The sequence below is a fragment of the Melozone crissalis genome, unplaced genomic scaffold (genome assembly GCF_028551555.1).
Source record: "Melozone crissalis strain CALT ecotype California unplaced genomic scaffold, PUWL_Pcris_2 ptg000073l_1, whole genome shotgun sequence".
Classification (NCBI taxonomy): Eukaryota; Metazoa; Chordata; class Aves; order Passeriformes; family Passerellidae; genus Melozone; species Melozone crissalis.
In genome coordinates this window covers 5,090,504-5,110,234 of record NW_026535850.1, presented here as the reverse complement: position 1 = coordinate 5,110,234, position 19,731 = coordinate 5,090,504, and the positions used below count along the sequence as shown (strand labels likewise).

Genomic DNA, 19,731 nt, shown 5'->3' with positions numbered 1-19,731 from the left:
GTATTCTATGGCATATGTAGTTGTTCTTTCACTTATTTAACAAGAAGAGAAAGTTTCTGAATTCATTGTTAATCTTGCTTTAAAATACATAATCTTCACTAACCATTATATATATATAAAAGTTGACTCTGATTTTCTTTCCTTCTTCTGTCACCTTCTTACATCTCTCTGACTCTGCTGCAAAGCTTATATTTGTAGATAAAGGCCTGGACTTCTTTCAGCATGGAATAACACTTGATAATGGGTATTTTTAATTTAAAAGGAGATTTCAAAATGCATCTTCTTATTCCTCTTGGCCATTTGTTTTAAATTAGGTTAAAGAATGAACAGCTAACAGTGTATCTCAGTAAGCTTTCACTAGAGAAAGAACAAACAGCACAAGAGAAAAATGCTGTGGCTGCAGAACTCCAGAAGCTGCAAGAACAACAAGAGGCAAGTTGTAAACTTCCAGCTTTCTTGAAAGGACAATACTCAATTTGGCAAATGACTCAGTTTCACAAATTAGATGATGAGCTGCAACATGACTTGGATCTGTAGAGTACCTGAGCAAATTTTTTTGTGTTTGAATTGGAAAGGAAGTGTATTTACACTTGTGAACAAGGCAGGTCTGTGTGCTTTGGATGGCTTTGAATTTTTTAAGAAGTCACTTTGAATTTTATTTCTTTGCTGACACAAGGGTCTTTATTTAGGATAGTAAGAAAAAAGAAGACAATACAAAGCAGTTAGTTGAAAATCTAGAAGAGGCAAATAGCCAGCTAAGGCAAGTAAAACCAAATATTAATAACTGATATTGTTAAAGGAAGTAGACTCAAATAGTTAGTTGTGTTCAAATGTTGCTTTCTGGGATTCTTTGATTAATGTTTTTTTAGATTACACAGCTAAACAGAAACTATTCAGAATTGCTGTTGGCCAAGTAGAAATTTTCTCAGATAGAAATACCAATTGCTGCAGGAACAATGTTTGCCATCATTTTGTATTCCATAGTAGGAGCTGTCTTGTTTTGCATTAGACATCTCAGGTGTGAAGGAAATTCAAATGGAAGCTGAAGGTTATGGATGAAATGTGACAAGGCAAAACTGGATCAGAGTTACTCTCTGTATCCCCAGTTCAACAGACAGGCAGCTCCCATGTTTCACAGCTGCATTGCAATAGTCCAGGTCAGGATGTATTTTCCTGGGGTTCCTGGAACATCTTTTCCTACTTACAAGAAGTATGGACAGTTCACATATTGACTTACTGGGCCTGTTGCTGCATTTTAAGAACATTTTCATTGAGCAGCTTATGTGAAGTTCCCATCAACATTAGCAGCTCTTTTCAGAAAATAAAATATGGGTTTGTTAGAAGTACTGAAAATAAGTTAAAGGCAATAAGGAAATATTTACTAATGCTTGTTAATTTGGCACTTAGAAATGAACTGGAGTCTTTGAAGGAGAAAATGGCAAAGACAGGTGAAGAGATGAAAAGTACACTGGATGAAAGAGAAGAAAATGTATGTCCTGTGTCATGAAAATATCTTACAGAACCTGCAGGGCAGCATTCAATGTAAAATCTTTGTTGGGGTTTTTCTGCAAAGCTCTGCCTGGGGGATGTGATCTCTGTCAGAGGTTTCTTCTTTCCCAGCTGCTGCCAGCTGTGCCCTTGTGTGTCCCCATGTGAGCCCTGGTATTTCAAAAGACAAGCACAGTCACTGGGATGTTCACTCTGTGCTGGAAGTTTAATATTAAAGATTTATTTGTTTGTTTTCAGGCAAACAGAGAACCTGCTTTTCTGTTTTCTCATATACCCACTCAGTGATGGATGGGCTCTGGATTAGCTTTTTATATGTAGTGTGAGTTTGAGCTTAAATAGATTCAAACATTTTTACTTTTCTTTCTATTGGTTCAAAGCAACCTGGGGTTTTTAGCAAATTTCAAAATTTCATTGTAAAAGTCAAAGATTTACAATTTATTTTCAGGTTAAGAGAACTGAAAATGAAATTTCAAGAAAGGAAAAGCCATTGAAGATTCTAGAAAATAATTGGGAAAATTCATTTTTTCATGGATGTAGGGAACTTCATACAAGTGCACTTTTTAAATTGTGAAGATCTTGGGGTTTTTTTCTTCTTCTTTCTTAACTCCATAACCACTAAGGAACTGGTTCACTGCTATTAATTAACATCTTGTGGTACTTTATGGCTAAAACTCCGATTATTCTGACATGGCAGCTGGTGTTTCAGTCCCATTGGAACAAACCAGACTGGTGCAAGGGCAGGTTTGAGAACATCTACAGGAATTGCTCACATAGGGAGTCATTTGTAGAACTCACTAACTCATGTCTGAAATATCTCTTTCAGATGAATAATTTAAAGAAACAGATGGAAAATAAACCCAAATGCATTGAAGAGTTGCAGCAGGAGGTGTGTAGAGATTTTAAATGTCACAAATACATAAACGCATTATACTTTGGGTTGCCTTTTCAGCAGGTTTGTGTCTGCTGTGATGTCTTTAGATACACCTATGTAACTTAAACATTTTCCTTTCTTATCCTAACCCTGAGCAAATTAGAGAGTCATCTTAGGGATCACTTGATTTGTTAAATGAGCCTTAATTTGAAAAGAGCAATTACAAAAATAATATCTTTAATAAACTTCTACTCTTTTTCATTTAGTGCATAGTGTTATTTATGTACGTGTATGCGTATCTCAGTTACCACTAGTAGAAAAGAATTCTGCACTGGCACAAACTGTAGTAACTTCACTGTAAAAATAAATAACTTGTATTTTTGGTCATGACATCTTCACACCTTCTGTCAGCAGCATCTTAGTTTTAATTCCCATTCTGCACCTCATTTGTTATTCCCTGCTGCTGCTCAGGAGGAGCCTTTCTTAAGGTCGTGAAGAAACAGTAATTATCACAGAAATTAGCTGAACATTCATTTGTTTGAAGAATTGTTCTGGAACCTGAGCTGCACAACAAAGAGTTATTTGCCTGATGAAAGCTGGAATATCTTGATGCAGTTAAACCATGACATAATTCTATTAACTTATTGAGGTACAGTGCTTGTTTTGTTTTATTTCAACAGAACAAGGTGCTGAAAAAGAAAATTACTGCAGAAAGCAAGAAAAGCAATACTTATGAAGGGAAGGTAGGTTTAAATAACATCATGTAGAAGATGAGGTGAGTGTTTTTAACTTCCAGTGTAAGTAATGATAATACTTGTTATACATTCTGAGCTGGTTTATGGATCTAGGATCCAGACTTTGCAGGAATGAGCTCATAGTTTTTAGAAGATGCTTCCATTTTTAATCATTGGGCACTGACTATTGGACATTTAAGAGATGGATTCACATTGCAATTAATGATGTTTCCAATCTGTTCCCTTTTTTTTTCTTTTGTTGATAGTGGACTGAACAGGGTTCAGCAACCTCATTGTAACAGAAAAGCATTTAAAAGAAATATATATATAAATATATTACTCTTTTTAGGCTGTTCTTTAAATGTGTTCTTCAGTGGCAATCCCTCTGATGGGAATATTGTGTCCAGCTTTGGGTACTGCACTTGAAGAAAAGTGGACTTTTTTGAGGATATTCATATGAAAAACTTAAAAGGAAAAACTGTAGTCAAAATGCACAGCTGGGAGAAAATGTACCATAAAACCTGTGAAAATCTGATACAGATTTACAAGAGAGGGAATAAAATCTCCATCTCTATTTGTTTTTTTTCCAAGGCATTCACAGCATTTAGGGTGACTGCTTAGGGCAGTCTTCCCCATTGTGCTGTTGCCATTGTTCCTTTGAATATTTTCTAACTCACTTCAGGCCAAAGTTCAACTCTTTATTAAAAAAAACCCTGAACTTTTAAATAGGAACCACTTGCATCATATACCTGAAAAGTAACAGTGTTTGTGCTCAAAAATAAGAGGTAAGAAAAAATAATCAACATAGTAATTCCTAAACAAATAACAGCAGCAATTCTGCTTTCTCCAAAGGTGAATAAATTGCAGTTAGAAATGGAAAATATGAACAAGCAACATAAGGAAGAAGTTGACATCTATCAAAAAGACATAGAAACAAGAAAAGTAAATGAAAATAAACTTCGTGAAGAGGTGAGAGGTGTTAATTTTTACTGCAATTTATTTTTTTTTAGTTTAAAATGTTGTTCTGAAGCTTTAATATCCAGAGTCCTTGCTCATATTTCAGTCTTCTCAACATAAATGGAACTTGTTTTGTATGCCTGTGAGCAAAGCTTTAGTACATTAGGTGCTTAGGTTGAAATATTTGAATATGTCTTTGACAATGAGAACTCCATTAAAAATTCCTTCTTTCACGATATAGTTTAAAGAAATTCCACCCTTGGTATAAAGTCAGCACAATTAAATTAGATTATAACTTCTCCCATATTAGGATTTTTCCGCCCACACTTTTTTGATGGCAATGCTAAGAAACGTTAGGGCAGAGTGCTTGAAATGGCCTTTTGGTTTGCAGTGAGCTTGCCTGCCATGGCTGTACCTTTGATCTTGCCCATTTTAACAATCTGCAGAAAAGATGAGGGATTTGAAAGGGATCTTAAAAGCAAATAAAGCCCAAGTGGGACTGCAAACTTTGCACCCACAGCGGGAAGAAGAAATTGAGATTTAAAAGAAATATATTGTTATCTTGATGAATGAAATGCAATTTATTACTGACAGGTAGAAAAGATGAGGTTGCTTTGTGATGAAACTGCAATGATACAGAGAGAAACTGATGCCAGATGTCAGCACAAGATAACTGAGATGGTGGCACTGATGGAAAAGCACAAGGTCGGAGATTTTCCTGCTTGCTGTAGTTTGCAATGGGTGATACCATGTCAATACCATGTTTATAACTTGTGACACCACATTAATGACCTTTCCAAAGCAGAAACAGGCCTGAGTCTGGGAAAAGGAAGATGAACACATGCTGGACTTTGCATCATCTAAAATCAAATTCATTTGAAGAATATGAACACATTCCTATGGGCAGATACATTCCATTCATCTAAACTTCTGGGATTTTTAGATTTTTTTTTCAATTCAGGCTTCCTTTGATACCATCTGAATGCAATATTTTTCAGTATCAGTTTGGTTCTTTCTCTGAGATTACTTAGTGACTGTCAGCAGTTTAGCCTGACACATTTTAGTTTACCTTTCTATTCCTCATTTTGCAATATCTTTAGCAGCTACATTAATAAAGATGGCACAGCTGGCTCTTAGTGCTGAGCACATATTGCTGCACAGAAATAAAGCACTCTCTGCCAGTCCACAAAATAATACTTGAATTGAGCATTTCCTGTTTTACAGTTTCTGCAGAAGCATCAATGAATCTTTTCTTTATGAATCTTAAGAGCCTGGTTTGAAAAAATGATGTTTTAAGACTGGATAACTCTATATTGCAACATTTAATCACATGTTTTGAGTTTGTTGTTGGTTTGGTTTTTTTACCACAGAATGAATATGATAAAATGGTTGAAGAAAAAGATGCAGAGTTAAAAGCATATAAAATGAAACAGCAAAAGCAGTTCTCATCAGAAAGGGCACTGGTAAGGAGCACTTTGCAATGGTCAATAATTCAGTGAAGGGGCTGATGTCCTTGTGTAGTGGTTTTATACTGGCTAAGTGCCAGGCACACACAAAAAAACATTCACTCATTTTTCCCTGCTATTGTTGAGCAGAGGAGGGGAAAGAAAAATTCAAGGACTGAGTTGAGATAAGGATTAGGAGAAAAACACTTTGAGGGTAAAGCAGATTCAAAATAAATAGTATAAAAAATTATTAATAGAATTAAAAGTGAGTAATAAGAATTTTAAAAATCCTTAAAACACCTTTTATTGCAATCCCTCCCTCTTGCCCACCGACAGCACAGAGAGACAAAAGATGTGATCTTCAGTCAGTTTGTGACTTCTAAAAATCTTTTTTCAATTTGCTTGGAGAGTTTCTTTTCCTGCTGTGCTCTGGGGTCTTCCCACCAGAGACATTCTCTGGAAACTCTTCCAGTGTGCTTTTAATTTTTACCCGCAGCAGTCCCACCCAACCTGCTGCAACAGATCTTATTCTGGGCATTAAAAACTCAAAATGTTTCTAAAAATAAATTGCAGTAGCAGTGTGTTTGTGTCTGCTCCTCCAGGTAGTGGGTCATGTTCTGACTTCCCACTTTGAATAGGAAACTTTTGTTTTAAATATTTAGATTGTGCCCTCTCAACCCTGCTCTCCCAAGGGTTTTAAGGTATTACCTTGAACACTTCTGATCAAGTACCTGTTTCTTACAGTGCTTCAGTCTTTGTTAAACAAGCTAAAGCAAAGCTTCAAGTATAGGGCTGAAAAGCACATAGAATTATCTTGTGTATCTAATGAGTGTCCCTGTTAATTACTGCCTCACTTGGGACTGTTTTCCTTTTTCTGGGCTGTGCAGAGTTAACCCTCTCCTTTGTTTAATGGTTTGTAGGAAAATGAGCTGTCATGTTTGAAAAGGGAACTGTCCTCCCTTAAGGAACAGCTGAGAGCAGAAATGGAAGAAAAGGTGGAGTTTTTTATTCCCTGAGCAGTGGGGGTGAGAGGTGTGGCCTGGGCTTGTGCTGTGGGAGGAGTTGGGTAAGAAATGAAACTGAACAGAAAAACAGTGACTTTGGAATGCTGGGGTTGTGCTGAATCTGGTCATAGATTTGTGTGAACTTTGGAACAGTCTGTGATTATAGATTACATATAAATAAACAAACAACAAAACAAAACTCTCCTTGATTTTAGTTAATTTTAACTAGCTAAAGCAAAAAAGTTCCCTAAATTGAAGGGGTTTTTCAGTGATTTTTGAATGCTGGGGTTGTACCAAACCTGGTCATATTTTAGTGTGAACTTTGTAGCAGTCTGTGATTATAGACTGTGCTCTGTAATTAGACCAAGAAGATTTTTAACAACTGAATTCAAATCAATATTTCCTTGCTGTCACATAACTCTTTTGTAGGAGAATCTTGTAAAAGAGCACTCTGGCAGTGTGATTCCTGAAAGTGAAAAGAAACACAAGGTAACTTTCACTTTTTAATTGCTTTTAGAATTTGGTAGTATTTATATGTGTAGAATCAATTGAAGTGCCATGATAATTTATTTCCATTCAACAAAAGACGGTAGAATGCTTTAGACTTAAAATTTTAAATTACAGAAAATACAAATTGATGTTCCTGGGACTCCTAAACCTTGTTTAGATCTATGCAGTGAAACTATTCATGTAAAAAATAGAAACTCTCCAAATTATATTCCTAAAAAAAAAAAAAAAAGTCTTCTTCAGTACAGGAAGCCCCTTGGGCAGTCCAACATTGAAGTTTTGTAACTCCTAACAGTGAATTTTTATTTCTTACTTCTCTGTAGATGATTTTTTTTTTTTCCCCCTGGGATAAGAAGGGATTTTAAAGGGTCACACCATTCCATGGAGATATTAGACAGCAGTTTCTGGAAGGGCTCCCAGTGTGTAATTTTTCTTGCTCACTTGTTGATTTTTTTATGTCTCTAGAATTATTTTACATAGTCTTAAAAGTGTCCATTTGTAAAGGCACTTTTCCTCTATGGAAGAGAAAAAAGCTGATACAGCTGTAAAAATGGTCAAAGTATCAAAGTAGTCCTGACTGCAGAACTGACCCTTCTTCCCTGTCAGGAGTTCACTTGTGGTTTTCACATTGGAACAATGGAATCCAGCACCATTTTGATGTTATCTGTCTAAAAAAGGACTGCACTGGACCATTCAATGCTTCTCAGTTTCACTTCTAGCGAAAAGACCTATTTTAAGAAACACCAATCTTGATGTAGCTACCAATCTTTCTTTGAAAGCCTTTTCCTGCAGTTTTGTTTGTTCCCATTTTCTTTGATGTTTATCAGAGTCCAATGTAGTGACTGCAGTTCAGAATAACCTGGATTTCTGCAGATAAGCATGGAGAACTTAAATACAATGTGCCATGAAACTCAGCTCTTCCATAGCTTCCCCTTCATTCTCCTCATTTGGCAACAAAAATAATATAAAAAATGATATTTCCACCCCACCCCACTTTGTTTGGGTCTTTGCTCCATCTCTGGATGGAAAGATCAGAGTTCCACCATTTCTCTCAGGTGAATTCTTGGACACTCAGACTGTAAACTGGGTCCTGAGTTTGGCTTTAGATTCCATACTTACCCCATAAAATGTAATCTAAAAATAGAAACATTTTCTTTCCCAGACATGTGTTATAAAGACTCCTCCAAGGGATAAAATGCAGAGTGGAAGAAGCACAAACCTGCCTGCAGGGCAGAGCAGCAGGAAAAAGCAGAAAGTGCTTGTGCAGCTGGACACTGAGTCAGACAGCTCTGAGCACACTGGCCTCCTGGTAAGAGCCAGAGAACAAATCGTGGGCTGAGCAGCTCTTTGTGCTCACTGCTGGGGCCGAGAATGGAAATAAAGAGTTTGGGCTTCCACATTCAAGCCAATATTTATGTATATTTTTAATTTATTGGTTCTTTCTGGAATTGTAGTTGTATGTACATAATTAACATTCTTTTTATTGAACTGTTATGCCTCATAATGACAACTTTTCTTTTTCATAATTTAATATCCTTAGGCAGAAAGAAAAAGTAATTTTAATATAGTGTGACTAAGTAACTTTTAATTTAACTTTCAACTTTTAATCATATAGAGCATAGTCTCGGAAGAAGAAACATTTAAAAATCTGTACAAAGATTATCCACAAGCTTCACAGTTACATTCCACAGCACCAAAAAAGGTATGTTAGCCTTTTCTAAGATTAAAGCAAGCAGTTAATCAGATTGTTTACAGAAACGAAAGGATGGCTTTATTTTCCTTCCCAGAGCCCAACTCCATGCAGTGTGAAATCTCCAGGCTCTGCTCTGAAACTCAAAACCATGAGGAGGATGCGCGAGGCGGGCTGGACTGCGCTCTCCAAAATGGACAGGAAAAGGAAAATTAAAGATGCTGTAAAGCTCTTTGCTTAAAATGCAGAAATGCCCAGTGCTGTGGCATTGCTTGCACGGTTGTTCTTCTCTCAGGGTTAGGAATTTGTTGCTTTTTTCTGTCATGCTCAGTGTGTTTAATACTTCAAAATGTTGGGATAAAAATGAGCCAATTTTAAATTTTGAAATAAATAGAACTACATGGAAAGTTGTTTCAAAGCTGTTTCTGGCATTATAAACTCTGGTTTTATAAACTTCTGTTCTTTTACATTTGCTCTGTTTTTCTTAACACATAAATACTTAGTGGAAGAAATGTAGCTGTTAAATGAATGTTCTTTTACCTGAAGTCCTCTTGCTTTTTCCTGCATTTTAATGGCTGTTAGACCTGTCTTTTTAGACTGTTTTGTTTTCAGTATGTTAAAATGGTTTTGAAACTTCTAAAATTTCTGTAGAATTACTTGTATTTAAAAAGATTTCAGCTTCACAAGGAGTAAAATATGCACATTATAAGATTGTGAAAACAATGTTAAGATGCCATTAAATTCTTTATCTGAAATATAAAGTGTGGGACTATGTGTTGTTACTTTAAATATATGAACACAGACAGAAATCACCCACCAGCCTTCCTAGGGACCAGCAGAAGTGCAAGGATAGATTAGAACATCTATTTCTGTATTAATTCTTGATTAATCTTTGTCAGGGTCTCTGGCTGGTCAGAGTGACCCCGAGAACAGTTCCAAAGTCTCTTTTCCCAGCCCGGTGCTTGAAGAAGGAGTCAGGGCTCTTCATTTCTCAGTCTCAAGGTTGTTTCATTTATCTTATCTGTAAAAAATTTTCTCCTGCCCTGCCAAGGTGAGCTCAGCAGGACAGTCTGAGGCATTCTGCCTCCCCCGGGGCAGTGTTATGTCTTTATACTACAAACTACGTGTACAATGTTTACAATTGCTTTCCAATACCTATCATCTATGTTAGACAGTGAGCTTCTACTCTAAACCGATCTGTAAGTGCCACCATCACAGCAGAAGAAGAAGGAGAAAGCTGGACACACACAGTTCCCTCCATCTTGCCCCCTGAACCCCCATACCAGAAACCCCAAAATCTACTTTTTCACCCCGTAATAGCTTCACTAATATGCTACCTAAACTGTTGTTGTTTGCTGATCTTCATAGAAGGTTGGTAACTTGCTCCATGGGTCATAATCAAACCACAGGGGCATTCTGGGCTCTGTGCCAGGGTCTCTGAGCCCCCTGGCAGGGGTCTGGGCTGCTCAGGACAGCCAGAGGGATGTCCTGGGTCCTGACAAATATTGGTTTCACAACAATGACAAACCCTGCTTCAGAGCCTAGACATAACAAGAAAACTACAAGTACATCTTCATCCCCGAGCCCCCTGCCCATCGCTGGGGGCTCTGGGGGTTTCTCCCCCTATCCCGGTGTAGGATTGATGGGGGTGGCACGGTCAGGACGCATGGAGATGAGAGATCTCTGCAGCCAGGTCGTGGAACTTGGGGTTGTGATAAATAGGTGTGATTCGTGCTGATAAAAATTGAAACAGTAATCAATATTGATACAGTAATTAATATTTGAGAATAATAAAACAGTTAATAGCTAAAAGTTGTAATGCCAAAGAAGAGAGGGAAAGGAGGGTCTCCACCCACCCCCCCTTCCCAGCAGATGTTCTCAAGGACCACAGGAAAGAAGCTGAAGATACCGTTGCTAAAAATGACCAAGAACCTGGTTGGGTCCAAGAAAATGCTAATTATAAGGGACTTATTGCCTTGATATGCAGATGCAGTGATACATTAGTCTTGGCTTACATTGTACTGGCTTGGTGCGCATGTATAACCCAAAGGTGAATTAAAGGACAACGAAGAAGACTACAGAGCCTTCATCAGTGACGACCCCCAAAGACTTGTGCGACCACCAAACCGAATGGTGGAGGGCGGAGATAGAGATATGATGAACCAAAAATGGGAGGAGATGGCATTTACACATGGCATATAAGGGGTGACTTTCACTTGGCAAGCTGGTACGTGAAGTGGCAAGGGTCATTGAACTCTGCCCTCCATACCCTGCGGTTGTTTTTGCTTATGCGCTATTATTTGAACCAAATTATCCCTAATTTATATATTTTCTAAACTATTCAATTAAAATTGCTGCTACCTTAAATATTGTTTGGGTTTTTTTTATGATGGATAATTGGGCAAACATAACAGGATTTATTGCAAAGGGCCTGGGTGCAGGGCCCTGCTGGGATTTGGGGTTTATTGCAAAGGGCCTGGGTGCAGGGCCCTGCTGGGATTTGGGGTTTATTGCAAATGGCCTGGGTGCAGGGCTCTGCTGGGATTTGGGGTTTATTGCAAAGGGCCTGGCTGCAGGGCCCTGCTGGGATTTGGGGTTTATTGCGAAGGGCCTGGGTGCAGGGCCCTGCTGGGAGCTGCAGCCACAGCTGGAGCAGGCCCGAGAGAGGAGAGGGGGAGAGAGGATGAGAAGGTAAGAGAGTAAAAGCATAAGAGAGTAAAAGGGGTAAGAGCATCTAAGGCAAGAGCTAAGAGACAAGAGGTAAGAGCAAGAGTAAGAGAGGTAAGAGCTAAAACAGCAAAGTTCCCATTACAATATAATAAATCTTCTTCTGTGTTGAATATTCTGATTCTCACTAAGCAATCTAGTACAAGATACAAATCCTACAGCATTTTCATACCACCTATAAGAATCATTACATTACCATACTGTGCTACATTTTAAACCCTAAAAACTCCTCTGTGGACCCCTTCAGTAGGGGCTGCTCTGACCCTGGGACCTGCCTGCAAGCAGAGGGAATTGTTTCATCAAAAGGGGGTTACTTTCAGCGGCCACACCGTTGTTTTCCCGTTGTTCAGTAACTAAGGGATCTCATAGCTTGCTTTCATTTCAATCTCGCTTATAGTTTCCATATTCTCAAAATCTTTTGCCAGACAATCATATTTGTAAGGCTTTCCTGTTTCATCTTCCCCAACACCCCAGAGCCGGCGCTGCTGCGGCTGTGGGGCAGAGGGGGTGCGAAAGGGGGATCCGGGCTTGGAGCGGGAGGAAGGGGAGGGAGAGGGGAAGGGGAGGAGCAGGAACAGGAGCAGCACAGAGGGAGCAGCCCGAGGAGGAGCAGCAGCAGGGCAAGGAGCATTGCGGGGTTCCACGGTGTTATGGTTTAGGCCTGGCAAAGCCAAGGCCCCCATAAATATACCTTTTACCTGATATCTGCTGTGAGATGTGGCCAGGAAATAAGCAAAGCAGGCTCCAACTTAAACATAAAGAGAAATTTATTAACTAAACTACACACACAATTACTAAACTACACACACAATTACTAACCTACACACACAATTACTAACCTACACACACAATGGGAAAAAAACAAGGAGAATGAAAACTACACAGAAACACTTCCTTATCCTCCTCCCACCAAATTCCCAAACACATTTACATTTCCCAAAAATTATCCACACTCGGTCTGGCACCACCCTTTGGAAAAAAAAAAATCAAATCTTCAGCTCATAAGGGATAGACGGAGTCCTTCCTTGTGCCACGGACTTCTTGTCACAATCAGCAATCCGCCCGGTATCTTGCTATCTCGTGACATCTCCTTTCCATGCCGAGGTGCTCTCACCACCTGGCATGGGATGGGGCAGGGGCCTGCCTTCAGGGCCTTTTAAGAATGCCTCGTCTCGTTCCAAGCAGAGTACAGTCACAATCCTGGGACCTCTGTCCCCCCCCCATGTCTTCTATACCCCCTGGGGCCGAGGGGTCTCAAAACCAAACTCTCTTGACGCCGAGCCTCCGCTTCCCCCTGCAATACAGCCTCTGCCTCACCAGGAAACAGTCCATGGAAATACAACAAAAAAGAGTCCAGCAAAAACTGCCACTCCATCTTCCTCCATTCCTTCAACATCTCTCTTCTCCCTTTGCCAGACCCTCCTTACTGGCCTGATTTTCTTCCTTCATCTTCCACTCCTGTCCCTTTCCCAGGAAAGGCAATGTTCTGCGAAGCCTTCATTCCCCGAAGGGTTAAAGCTCTGCCAGGCGGCCGGACTGCCCGCTGCCCCCCCCTTTCTCCTCCCAGCCGTGCTGCCTGCCGGCACATGATATCAAGTTTCAAGATATAGAGTTCGAGCACGGGCTGCATTCTCTGGGGGGGGAATAAACAGGTCGCTCAAGGGTCTGCCACCCTTCCTCCGAACCCGGGCCTACCGTAAATGGGCCACGTGGCTTTCCCCTCCCCCAGCCCAGTCAGCAACTGGGCCGGGGGAGAGACTTCTTCACGCCGGAAATCCCAAGAGGACTCCGAAGGCCAAGAGCCCTGCTTTTAACCCCTTGAGTTCGTAGTCTCAAGAGGCGGATCCAAATGTCCCACTGGTCAAACTAAGTGCCCATCTTAAATTCCAATTACCCATTGGTAATCACAGCAAAACAAAATATCCCAGATGTCCCATTTCCGGTCAAACCACGACACACGGCGAGCCCGCAGCTCGGCTGGGCCCGGCAGCATCGCATTGCCCCGCGTCCCGCAGGTGAGCGCCGAGGGGAAGCGGCAGCTCCGGGAGGGTTTTCTGGGGGGAAGAGGGGGATTTTGCTGGGGTTTGGACCTTGCCGATTCCGGAGTTGTGAAAAGTGCGTATTATATGGCTCTATGCAGATATTTACTGTGGGAATCCATAAAATCAGAGGGGTTTGGGAAAGCTGCAAAAGGCAGGCCTCAGAGACAGCAGAACTGTGAGTAGAGCGCAGCCATGAGATAGGTCAGCAGAAAAATTGTTTAAACTGTAGAAAAAGCAAGGGCAAATAGAACAATGGCCTGTGTATTAACGCTTGTCTGAATAGCTCTCTAAGCTGCAGAAAGTTTATTTAGCAAGATATTAGGATAGTTGAAGCTTAAGAATGGAGCTCTGTGTGTTGTGTTTTAAGGCTTACAAGCAGGTATTGTATTCGAAATAAGCAAGCATTGTTTTAAGCAAACATGGTGTGTGAAAAACAGCAATCGCTTGTTTTTAAAATTTTAAAAGTTTAATAGCAATAAAATAGTTCTACAAATAGTAATACAATTAGAGTAATAATAATTTGGACAATTTGAATTAGGACAATACGAGACAACAAATATAAAGAGTTACGGACGTCTGGGTACCTTTTTCTGGGCAGCACAAGCCCAAAAAATGACCCCCGCTAATGAAGATTAACCCTTAAAAACAATAGCCCATTGCATATTCATACACCTCATAGATGACGTATAAATTCCATTCAAACATTCAAACACAGGATTCTGTGGTTCTGGTCAGTGTCAGCTTCTTCCTCTGAATCCTAACAGCACCTTCGAGGCGGGAAGAAGTTCTTTTCTTCTGATAAGAGAGCAGTAAATTCTTTTTCTCTGAAAGATTTAGGTGTCCTGTGGCTGCTATCTCACTGCAAGTCCTTTCTTTAAAAAAGTATCCTACATGGCATCGTTTCTATGTTAACAATTTTTATAACCTAAAACTATATTTAACATGGTACTTAAGAGAATTAATACAGCATTACTTTCTAACACAACACATATAATATTCATTTTAATATTTGCAAAAAGCCAATCATAAAATACAGGCATTTTCACATTTACCATATGTATTTTGATGTATTGATTAGTAGTGCTGTATTAACAGTTTAATAATAAATGTAGTCTTGTAATTAAAAGGTAACTTTTGCAGTTAAAAGAAGAACTATGTCAGTGAGGTTTTTTTAAAGAAAGGAATGAGGCACTCGCACCAGATAGCAGCCACAGGACACCTGAATCTTTCAGAAAAAAGATTTTTTTGCTCTCTTTTCAGAAGAAACGAACTTCTTCCTGCCTCGAAGGGGCTGTTAGGATTAGAAGGAAGAAGTTGATGATGGCCAGACAGAATCCTGTGTTTGAATGGAATTTATGCATCATGTATGAGCTGTATGAATGTGCAACGGGTTATTGTTTTTAAGGGTTAATCTTTGTTAACGGGTGTCCTTTTCCAGGCTCGTGCTGCCCAGAAAAAGGTACCCGGACATCCATAATTCTTTGTATTTGTTGTCTTGCATTGTCCTAATTCAAATCGTCCAAATTATTATTACTCTAATTGTATTACTATTTTTAGAACCATTTTATTACTATTAAACTTTTAAAATTTTAAAAACAAGTGATTGGTGTTTTTCACAGGAGTTGAGTCCCAAATATATTTTGGTGTCGCTGAGAGAGGTATTTTTAATTCATTTGATGAGGGGATATTTTTGGATCTCTCAGGAGTGCAAAGGGGAGCAGGGGAAGTGCTGAGTGCCTAGAGTGGGGGGATGCTGGAGAAAGGGGACCCTGGAACACCTGATGTAAAATTTCAATAGCCAATGTGAATTTTACTTCTATACCTTTTATTTTAAAGCAAGCACGCAGCGCTGGGTGGCCGGGGAGTCACTGCTCCACTCACAGCACACACAGTTCAGTAAAGTATATATACTCTTTTTAAGCCTACAAAGCATTTTCCAATGTGCTTGGTTAGTCCAAATTAGCAAATATCAATAAGCTGAGAGCAGTAATTTCATAATATTTCTATGTTGTCCTTGATTCCTATCCTTGTGGTTGTCTGGAGGGAGGCCTTACACTGGTGTCTGCTACATGATTTTGTCAAGTGCATCAAGCTTTTTATTATACATAAGCTTTTAATTGCTTTGTTGCAATATCTCTTAGCTTTACCCCAACTTCCTCTAATTTATTCTAAGCATCAGTCATCTTGCTACCTCATCTCTTTTGCTCTACTATACTTCTTTGATTTTGATGCTTTTTTTGGCTGTTTGGTCAGAAAGTTTCAAAACCTTTCTTTGTGTCTGTTTTGGACACAGCAGATAGAAGCATTTGCTGATTCCATTGCCAATTGGCACAAATCACAAAAACAATTTCCACAGAATCAGGGGAGGGTGAGCCCTGGGACCCCCCAAAACCCCCTCATCATGTCTGAGCAGGACCCGGGAGAGGGGGAATGCCCAGGACCCACAGCCCCCCCAGCAGCTCTGAGAAGAGAGACCCCCATAACCCCAAAGTGAGGACACTGGAAACAGGGAACTCCTGGGAGAGGCTTTTGGACTCCTTGATTTTTGGAGGTATTTCTGGCCACCAGACGTCTGGTGACTTCTAGAGATGGACTTGCCCAGTGGGACCTCCGAAGGCAATGCACTCACATCTTGTTTTTCCCCCAAATCAGGATTTCCCATTCCCAAACCTCATCTGGATGGAGAAGGCTGTGAGGAAGAGGAAGATGCCCCAGGGCACTGAGGCAGGTGAGGAGGAAGTCAGTGCCCCTTTTCCCCTCTGTCCTCCTCCATCTCCCAGCCCAGCACGGCCCCGGCTGCAGCACAGCCCCACTGCTGATGCTGTCCAGCCAGGGACGCACTGGGGGGATCTCCTTCCCCTTGCCTGTGGCACGGAGGCAAATCCCATCCTGTCCTTGTCCTTCCTCCCCCAGGGAAGGAGCTGAGGATGGAGACCAGGGAGGACAAATCCCCGCGGAATAACCTGGAGGAAGAGGCTGTTATGAGTGACTCCAGGGCACAGGAATTCAACGGGGAGGAAAATCCCTAGAGATCCCACAGGAGGAGGGGCTGCAAACCCAGCCCAGGGTGCTCCGAGGAGGAAAGACTCACCCTGTGCCAGGAAGGCAGCCAGAGATGTGGCCAGAGCACTGAGGTGGTGGTCCATGAGCAGCTTGATGATGGCAAGAAGCCCCACCAGTGCTTGGAATGTGGGAAGAGTATGCAGGAGCGACCACCTGCTCATCCACCAGAGGACCCACACCGGGGAACGGCCCTATGAGTGTGGGGAATGTGGGAAGAGCTTCAGGATCAGCTCCCACTTGATCGTCCACCAGAGGATCCACACCAATGAACGGCCCCACAAGTGTGGGGAATGTGGGAAGAGCTTCAGGATCAGCTCCCACTTGATCGTCCACCAGAGGATCCACACCAATGAACGGCCCCACAAGTGTGGGGAATGTGGGAAGAGCTTCAGGATCAACTCCAACCTGATCGCCCACCAGAGGATCCACACCAATGAACGGCCCTATAAATGTGGAGAATGTGGGAAAGGGTTCAGGAGGAGCTCCAGCCTGAAACTCCACCAGATGATCCACACTGGGATACGACCCTTTGTGTGTGGGGAGTGTGGGAAGGGCTTCCGTGACAGCTCCCGCCTGATCATCCACCAGACAGTGCACACTGGGGAGTGCCCCTACACGTGCTCAGAGTGTGGGAAGAGCTTCATTGAGAACTCCAGCCTGATTCTGCACCAGAGGATCCACACTGGGGAGAGGCCCTACAAGTGCGGGGAATGTGGGAAAAGCTTCAGTCAGAACTCTAAGCTGACTGCCCACCAGAGAATCCACACTGGGGAGAGACCCTATGAGTGTTCTGAGTGTGGGGAGAGGTTTCAGAGCCGATACCATCTCCTCAATCAGCAGATTCACACAGAATAGAGGCCCTTCTGCTGCCCTGACTGCAGGAAGGGCTTTTAGAAAAACTCCACCCTCGTCACCCACCAGTGGATCCACACTGGGGAGAGGCCCTGACAGTGTCCCAAGTGTGGGAAGAGCTTCTCCCAGAACTCTGCCGTGACCCAACACCAAGGGAGGCAGCAGTAAGGGATGCCCAACAAGTGCCCTGTGTGCAGGAAGAGTGTTACCTTGATTTTTAAAGATTTTCTGAGCCTTCTAATGTTTACATTCTTGTAGCAAACTTTCTCAAACACTTTCTGTAAATAACTTCTTGTTTGGCATTCTTTTATAGAAGAAGAAAAATTTGATGGACTGTTGGTTTGTCCAGTGTCATTGGAGAGGTGGCACTTTCACCCTCCAATCCACGGTCGCTTTTAGAAAATTATAAATGTTGGAGTCAGGAAATAAACTTCCCTTTTCTTCCCCTTGAGAGCAGCAGTGTGTGCGCTCGTGTTGTTTTGTGTCCTGCAGTGACAGGAAGAGCTTTGAGCGCTGCTTCAACTCCATCCCCCATTGGGGACCCCCACTGGATGGTCCACAGTGACCCTCTCTGTGCAGAGACTTGGTCATCCATGGTCCTGGTGATCCATGTTGGGAAGACACCTGGCTGGTGGTCTCCACGTCTTCCTGGCTCCCCTTGGGCACTTGGACACGGCCAGAGAAAAATCCATTGGGATGCAAACAGACATCAGAATTTCACAGGGGACAGCACAGTTTTTTACTTTTGACACCAAAAAAGTCTCACCTTTTGCATCCAATCATTGCTTCGAGTGGCATCCAGAATTCCAAATGGTGTTGGAGGTCTTTTCCAACCCGAATCATTCCATGATTCTAATTCTCTCTGGCCCACCAGCATCTTCCACAGCCAAATGGTGATTGACTGGGGCAAAACCCAGGATTTTGGAGACAATGGAGTGGAAATCTTTCTAGAAAAGGTCCTTTCTACCCGCCCGGGCACACGGATACTCAGCCAGCATGGACCCGTAAATGCTTTTATTTTGGCCTTTATTTTCTTTCATTTTTCATTATCCTTCACCCAACACTGGGGTAAATATAAAGACATTTAACTCACACACAGATGGTGACATTGTGGGACATGGGTGGGGACATGGTAGGGATGGGGACAAGGACCTGGGTGGGGACATGGTGGGGATGGGGACAAGGACCTGGGTGGGGATATGGTGGGGATGGGGACAAGGACCTGGGTGGGGATGTGGTGGGGATGGAGTCAAGGACCTGGGTGGGGATGTGGTGGGGATGGGGACAAGGACCTTGGTGGGGATGTGGTGGGGATGGAGTCAAGGACCTGGGTGGGGATGTGGTGGGGATGGGGACAAGGACCTTGGTGGGGATGTGGTGGGGATGGGAACCAGGACCTGGGTGGGGATGTGGTGGGCATGGGGACAAGGACCTGGGTGGGATGTGGTGGGGATATGGTGGGGATGGGGACAAGGACATGGCTGTGGATGGTGATATTGGGCATGGGGGGGTGTCACAGATAGAGATGGTGACATGGGGCTCTATGGCCATGGAGGAGGACATGGGGGACATGGCCATGGATGGTGACACAAGTGGCCTAGAGACAAGTCCATGGGTTGACATGTCCATGCCATGGGGTGTCCCATGGCCAAGGACAACACATCCCCACCACCACCATGATACTGTCCCTTTCATGCTACCATTTATTCCCTGCTCCTCCCCACTGTCACCCCACTGTGAACCCAGCTAGGGACAGGGGTGGCACTTGGGGACACTCCTGTCCCCACTCCAGCACATGCCTGGGGCCAGCAGAGAAGGGGATGAAGGACGACGGGGACCGTTCCTTGCTGTTCTCCAGACTGAACCTCAGAGGACTGAACACCTGGGGTGACACCGACACAGTCACACCGAGGGGACACAGCTGTCACCACCATGGTGACAGGGACACCTCATAGGGTGGCCCTACCTCAGGCTTGGGCCAGAGGTCTGGGTTGTGGTGGGTCCCGTAGATGCTCATCAGGCAGATGACCCCTGGTGGGATGGGAATGGCCACTTTAGGGACAGCAGATGAGGGTGGGTGGTGACACTGGGGACACCCTGGCCATGCCATACCCTTGGGGATGACACAGCCATCACACAGGGGGATGTCCTCGGTGCAGCGCCGGGACACAGCAGTGACAGGAGGGTGCAGCCGCAGGCTCTCCTTGATGCACATGGTGGTGAAGGGCAGCTGGGACAGGTCGTCCCTGGGGACAAGCGGGGGTGGCACCGTGTCCCCGAGCCACATGACCGGGGTGGCCCTGGGGACATCTCACCATTCAATGTCTGCA

The 19,731-nt window shown here is 42.6% G+C and overlaps 1 long non-coding RNA gene across 1 annotated transcript; it reads left to right on the top strand.

Moving 5' to 3' along the window:
* Window positions 1-4,002: 4,002 nt before the first annotated feature.
* Window positions 4,003-5,478, top strand: LOC128946069 (uncharacterized). The gene is made up of 3 exons (XR_008483934.1): window positions 4,003-4,083; window positions 4,666-4,776; window positions 5,442-5,478. It is a non-coding gene; the product is annotated as an uncharacterized LOC128946069 (long non-coding RNA).
* The last annotated feature ends 14,253 nt before the right edge of the window (window positions 5,479-19,731 follow it).